This window comes from Lynx canadensis, chromosome A3, assembly GCF_007474595.2.
Source record: "Lynx canadensis isolate LIC74 chromosome A3, mLynCan4.pri.v2, whole genome shotgun sequence".
Lineage (NCBI taxonomy): Eukaryota > Metazoa > Chordata > Mammalia > Carnivora > Felidae > Lynx > Lynx canadensis.
Window position 1 is genome coordinate 132,573,159 of NC_044305.1, and position 7,603 is coordinate 132,580,761.

Consider the following 7,603-nt stretch of genomic DNA (forward strand, 5'->3'; position numbering starts at 1 on the left):
AACTGACATTCGAAGTTTTTCATCCTAAGATTAACTCGTTGCCGGGGATGTAACATCCACCGTGTTGCAAATATTAGCGTTTTTGAAAGCCTGACCTGTGTGAATTTTAGGACCTTAAATCCACAGACTTGTGTATGTTTGTTGTGCGTATTTTAAATTCTTGGTCTGTCCCTTCTAATCTCCAGTTTCTGATGGTGTTTGGAATCCAGTTTGTTGTTTTTCTTTTGAAGTGGTTTTGTTCCCCTGGGGCAGTGTCAGCTGCTCAGGGAAGGGCCAGCCCTGAAGAGTGCTGGAGAGGGTGCCCCCCTACCTACCCTGAGCCAAAGACTTACCACTTCTCCAGATTTCACCTTCACCTTCGGGGGGGGGGGGGGAAGGAGCCCCAGCCTGAGGGGACACCCTCCCAGGGCTGCTGAGGGGATTGGGGGGTGGGGGGGGGGCGTTGGGAACAAGTGCCCTGAGGCTTTGAATTCCTACCTGGTGTCTCTCTCTCTCTCTCTCTCTTAAATTTTTGATCTGTTACCTTTAAATATCCCTACAAGCTTTTCAATTATAAACATGGTACGTTTTTATTGTAAAAAAAATTCAAACAATATAAAAATATATAAACAAAAGAGTACATGTTGCCCATAACAACAAGCCCCAAAGATAACGTCAGAACTTTTTTTTTATATACACACTGTTGTCTGGGATCCTATCATACATGCTGATCGTCTCACTTAAAATACCTGCACATTCCTCCGCATTAGGGCCTGGAAGTGTGGTCTTTGGTTAAGGGTGCGGGTCGAGAGCCGGGCTGCCTGGATGTGAATCCCAGCTTCCCCACTTGCGAATGCACGTCAGTTTCCCCGGTTGTGAAACGAGCCTAACAGTATCTAGAACCTTCTTCATAGGAGTCTTGTGAGGATTAAATGAATCAATAAATGTGAAACACTTACAGAAGTTCCCGGAACGTCAAAAGCACCAGATGAATATTAGTGGCCATTATTGTAATTTGTCTAACCAGTCGCCTGTAACAAACATTTCTGTCACCTCCAATTTTTCACTACGATAGACAACGCTGCAGGGGCGCCTGGGTGGCGCAGTCGGTTAAGCGTCCGACTTCAGCCAGGTCACGATCTCGCGGTCCGGGAGTTCGAGCCCCGCGTCGGGCTCTGGGCTGACGGCTCGGAGCCTGGAGCCTGTTTCCGATGCTGTGTCTCCCTCTCTCTCTGCCCCTCCCCCGTTCATGCTCTGTCTCTCTCTGTCCCAAAAATAAAAATAAACGTTGAAAAAAAATTAAAAAAATAAAAAATAAAAAAAAAATAAAAAAAAAACAAAAATAAATACACACTAAAAAAAAATATAAACAACACTGCAATGTAGATCTTTGTATTTCCTTTGTATTTCCCGGATCTTTGTATTTCCTTTGTATTTCCCGGATCTTTGTATTTCCTGGATCTTTGTATTTCCGAGAAGTACTCGGTCAAATGGTGAAAACTTTTAACATCTGGGTCAGTGCCATCAAGCTGCCTGTTAGAATATTGGCCAGTTTACACTCACTGACCGTGAATGAAAGTGTCCCTTTGTCCTGGCCATAAATCTTGTATGGCTGGAAACTTATATTTGCTTGTTGTCTTAATCTGAATTTATTTGATTATTAGTGAGATCGAATATGGACACATGGATACTTATCTAAGGTCCATTTATATTTCTTCTCTGAATTTCCTAGTATTTGTCAATCCGTTGGTTGAGTTATTCATCGTTTTCTTATTTTTTTTATTTTTTTCATGTTTATTTATTTTTGAGAGAGAGAGAGGCAGAGCGCGAGCGGGGGAGGGGCAGAGAGCAAAGGAGACACAGAAACTGAAGCAGGTTCCAGGCTCCGAGCTGCCAGCACAGAGCCCCACGCGGGGCTCAAACCCACAAACCGCGAGATCATGACCTGAGCCGAAGTCAGACGCTTAACCGACTGAGCCACCCAGGCGCAACCTTCATCGTTTTCTTACTGATTTATAGGAGCGCTGTTTGTTTTGGAATGTACCTCTCTTTCTATTCCATATGCAGCAGTTATATTTTCCTGTATTTCATGTATATCTTATCTTAAAATTATAACTTTTTCTTCCGAAATAGTTTAAGACACACAAGAAGTTGCACAATTAGTACAGAGATCCGATGCACCCTTCACCCAGCCTCCCTCAATATCTTACATAACCGCAGTGGATTGTCAAAATCAGGAAATTGTCATTGGTGCAATACCGTTAAGTAAGCTTTGAAGCTTATTTGGATTTTACCAGTTTCTGCAGGCACTTCTGTGAGTGTGTACGTGTAAATGGTCCTTGGCAATTTGGTCACATGTGTAGATGTGAGTTATGCTCACCAATCAGAATGCAGGACTGTTCCCTCACCACAAGGAAAGTCCCTGAGTTGCTCCTTAATAGTCCAAACCAGCCCATCCCTAACTCCTGGCAATCACCAATCTGTCTCCATCACCATAATTTGCTACTTAGAGAATGTTTTGTTTTTTATTGGCTAGGATCTAACCTCATAGGCACTTTTGTTAAAAGAATCATTTTTTAGTATGCTTATTCTTTTTTTTAAATTTACTGAAATCCAAGTTAGTTAACATATAGTGTAATCATGATTTCAGGAGTAGAATTTAGTGATTCCCCACTTGCCTATAACACCCAGCGCTCATCCCAGCAAGTGCCCTCCTTAATGCCCATCCCCCATTTAGCCCATCCCCCCCACCCACCTCCCCTCCAACAACCCTCAGTTCGTTCTCTGTATTTAAGAGTCTCTTATGATTTGCCTCCCTCTCTGTTTCTATCTTATTTTTGCTTCCCTTCCCCTATGTTCATCTCTTTTGTTTCTTAAATTTCACGTATGAGTGAAATGATGATACTTATCTTTCTCTGGCTGACTTATTTCGCTTAGCCTAACACACTCTAGTTCCATCCACGTAGTTGCAAATGGCAAGATTTCATTCTTTCTGACTGCCGAGTGATATTCCATTGCACATAAACCACATCTTCTTTATCCATTCATCCGTCGATGGACATTTGGGTTCTTCCCATAATTTGGCTATTGTTGATAGCGCTGCTATAAACATTGGGGGAGCATGTGCCCCTTCGAATCAGCATTTTTGTATCCTTTGGGTAATACCTAGATGGAATGATTCAGGGTGTAACCTTTGGAGATTGGCTGTTTTCACTCAGCCTAATGAGCTTGAGGTGAGGTGGATCGTGTTTGTTCCTTTTCATTTCTGAGTCGTGCCCCATGGCGTGGATGGCTTATGTCCATGTGTCTAACCACTTTCCTGGTGGAGGCCATCTGGGTTTTTTTCACAGGTTTTGGCTATTACAAATAAAGCTGTTATGAATACTCAACTGTAGAGATTTTTGTGTGAATATACGCTTCTATTTCTCTAGGATAAATACTCAAGAGTGTAATTGCTGGGTCATTTGCTAAGTGTATATTTAACTTCAGAAGAAACTGCCAAACTGTTTTGTAGACTGGTTGTCCCGTTAACATTCTCACTGGCAACGAATGCCGGTTCCAGTCTCTCCCCTTCTTCATAAGCACTTGGATGGGGCGCCTGAGTGGCTCGGCGGTTGACCATCCGACTTCAGCTCAGGTCATGATCTCGTGGTTCGTGAGTTTGAGTCCCACATTGGGCTCACAGCTGTCAGAGCAGAGCCCGCTTCAGATCCTCTGTCCCCCTCTCTCTGCCCCTCCCTTGCTTGTGCTCTCTCTCAAAAATAAATAAACATTAAAAAAACTATTAATATCATTTATGGTGTCTTTTACCATTCAGAAGTTTGTAAGTGTTTATGTGGTGAAGCTGTTCAATTTTTCCTTTTCTGGTTTCTGTTTTTGCTGTCCTGCTAAACCACACAAAGATACATTTTCTTGTAGAACATTGACGACTTATTTTGTACACTTGAATCTCTGAGCGGTTGCATAAGGTTGAGCTCTACTTTTTACTTCTTTCTTAAAGATTTTGTTTTGGGGGTGCCTGGGTGGCTCAGTCGGTTGAGCGTCCGACTTCGGCTCAGGTCGTGATCTCGCGGTTCATGAGTTCGAGCCCTGCGTCGAGCTCTGTGCTGACAGCTCAGAGGTTGGAGCCCGCTTCGGATTCTGTGTCTCCTTCTCTCTGCTCCTTTGCCACTTGTGCTCTGTCTCTCAAAAATAAATAAACATTAAAAAAATTTTTTTTTTAAATCCTCACTATCCTCATACCTTTGTGCTTGGTCCTTCTTTCTGTTTCCAGGCCGTTCCAAGCTGACCCCCACTTAGAGCCCTGGGGGAGGCTGTTCTCAGGGCTGAGATGCCCTTTCTCCTGGTCTCTTGCACAGCTCATCCTTCTCACTTGGATCTCAGCATAGTGTCACTTGCTTGGTCACTTGGACACGCCCCCCATTGTAATGTTTTGCATAGCACTTATCAGTCTCTTGGATTTTTTTTCTTTAGAATGTAAGCTTGGGAAAGCAGGACCCAGCAAGCTCTTTACTGCCGCATCGTCAGCAAGGGGTCCCCCTATGGTCTTGATAAATATTCACTTAATGACTGGTGGGAAAGATGGGGCAGGCGCCTGGGTGGCTCAGTCGGTTGAATGTCTGACTTCGGCTCAGGTCATGATCTTGTGTTTCATGAGTTCAAGCCCCGCATCGGGCTCCATGCTGACAGCTCAGAGCCCGGATCCTGCTTTGGATTCTATGTCTCCCCACCTCTCTGCCCCTTCCCTGCTTGTGCTCTCTCTCTGTCTCTCAAAAAATGAATAAATGTTAAAAAAAATTTTTTTTTAAATGAATGGTGGAAAAGGGAATCTATGATCTGGCTTCACATCACCCTCTTAATCCACAAGTAGTTATTGTCAATATTTGATACATATCCTTTATCGCATTCAATAAATGTCACTGTTTTCCTAGATCTCAGGGAGCTTTTATGAGAAGGGTATTTGAATTTAATCAGATACTCTTGGCATCTACCAATAAAACTATGCGATTTTTCTCCTTAAATCTATCCATACGATTTGCTACATTGCATCGTGGGATGATATTAATAATAAAAGCCGGGGCGCCTGGGTGGCGCAGTCGGTTAAGCGTCCGACTTCAGCCAGGTCACGATCTCGAGGTCCGTGAGTTTGAGCCCCGCGTCAGGCTCTGGGCTGATGGCTCGGAGCCTGGAGCCTGTTTCGATTCTGTGTCTCCCTCTCTCTCTGCCCCTCCCCCGTTCATGCTCTGTCTCTCTCTGTCCCAAAAAAAATAAATAAAAACGTTGAAAAAATTAAAAATAATAATAATAATAATAAAAGCCAACTAATACACAGCCTTGACTATATAATTCTGGAATCGTTCTTGGCACTTTTTGTCTTTATGTATTTTAACTCCTGACAACCCCACGAGGTAGGTATATCATCATTCCTGTTGCACATATTAAAAGTGAGACGAGGGTTAAGTAGCTTGCCCAAATCAAACAGGTGAAACTAGGAATTGAGCCTTATAGTCTTTCCTGAATCTGTGCTGTTAACCACGAAGTGTGTCTGTCAAGGTCTTTTATTCTTTTACTACTCTACTAGAACCAATAGGCTTGTTTAGATTTTGCATCAGCCACACACACACATAAACATTGTTAACTTTTTAAATTTTTTAATGTTTATTTACTTTTGAGAGAGAGAGAGAGAGAGAGAGAGAGAGAGACAGAGCATGAGCAGGGGAGGGGCAGAGAGAGAGGGAGACACAAACTCCGAAGCAGGCCCCAGGCTCTGAACGGTCAGCACAGAGCCCGACGTGGGGCTCGAATTCACGAACTGTGAGATCATGACCTGAGCCAAAGTCGGACGCTTAACCGACTGAGCCACCCAGGTGCCCCCAAAACATTGTTAATTTTTAAGCTATGTTCTCTATTCTCATATAGTTTGGAATCTAAGTAGTTCATTGGAATAAAATTAAGAATCTTCCCATATTTTTCTTTGCTCTGATATAGTTTAAATTCTCTCTCTCTCTCTCTCTCTCTCTCTCTCTCTCTCTCGTAAGTTTGATGTAATTTGCCTGTACAAACTATCAAGCATTAGCACCTTTTCTGCTGCAGGGGGAGGTAGATTTTTGATAACTTTATCGCTTCCTTCTATGGGGTGAATATAGTCAGTGTTTCCATCTGCATTTCAGTTAGGGGGCATCTGAGAATAGCAGAAGCTACCGTGGCTGATTTAAGCAGGAAAGGGTTGACTGGGGGGAGTTAATGCTTACAAAATGAGTGGAAGTGTTGGAGGGGGTCGGCTGTGGGTGGAGCTTCAAGCAGCATCTCCCAGAACGCTGCAGAACTGGCCCCCAAGCGGCTGCTCCCAGTGGCATGGCCAGAGGACTGGGACCAGGAGGCCAGTGCCCCAGCTCAGGGTTCAAGTCCACACTGCTTCGCCAGGATCCTCGCTGCCCAGCAGATGCTCCATGCCTTTCCTCTTGACGCCCGTGTAGCTGTAAACTGCCATCTTGTTCTTTGAGCTTTTTATTCCGAAATAATTGTAGACTTGCAGAAAAATTGCCGAGATGTTACAGAAAGTTCCCACGGACCCTCCATTTACCTCCCCCTGATTATGACATCTTCTATTTGTTAAAAGTAAAAAAAATTAACTTTGGTACCAAATTATGAACTACAGACTGTATTCCCTTTCACTACATTCCTCACTAACGTCCTCTCTGTTCCAGGATCCAGTCCAGGATCCCACATTGCATTTAAGCATCTTTTTTTAGAAGAAATTATTAATGCCCTTATATGTTCTTTCGAGGATATTTTGACCCAATTCCACAGGTTTGAACGGGTGTGGTCTCATTTTTGCATTTTTCCCTAAGTATTCTGAATTTTTGGTTTCGACGTCCACCTGATCTGAGCGATTTAGAGGGTCAAAAATGTTAATTATCCATACAATCTGATTTCCATTTCAGATATCTTTTCATTTCCACTCTTCGTTTTTACTGCACTGTGATCAGAACATGTGGCGTGTACTTTTTCCTTTCTTCACCTTTTACAAAATTTATTTATTTTTTTTTTAAATTTTTTTTTTCAACGTTTATTTATTTTTTGGGACAGACAGAGACAGAGCATGAATGGGGGAGGGGCAGAGAGAGAGGGAGACACAGAATCGGAAACAGGCTCCAGGCTCTGAGCCATCAGCCCAGAGCCCGACGCGGGGCTCGAACTCACGGACCGCGAGATCGTGACCCGAGCCGAAGTCGGACGCTTCACCGACTGAGCCGCCCAGGCGCCCCAAAAAAGGTCACAAACGTTTGACAAGAGACCAGAGATGCATTTGAAGTGGGACCTGGGAACAGAGGGGCCGTGACTTGAGAGCACGGCCTCTGGAGTCTGACAGACTAGTCCGCTGCCCTCTGCCACATCCTGGCCGTGTGACTGAGCAAGCTGCTTCCTCGTGGAGCTTCCCCTCCCTCGTCTGTAAAATGGGCTGTTAATACTTCAGCAGGACGTGTGAGGCTTCCGTGGAAGAACTTAGCACAGTACCTGGCATTTGGTAATCCTCAGTAATTGGTAGCTATAATGAGGATTAGGAGTTTTGTTCCAGGGTTTTCCAAGCCCTCCCCCAACCCTCCATCATAGGAAAGCCCTA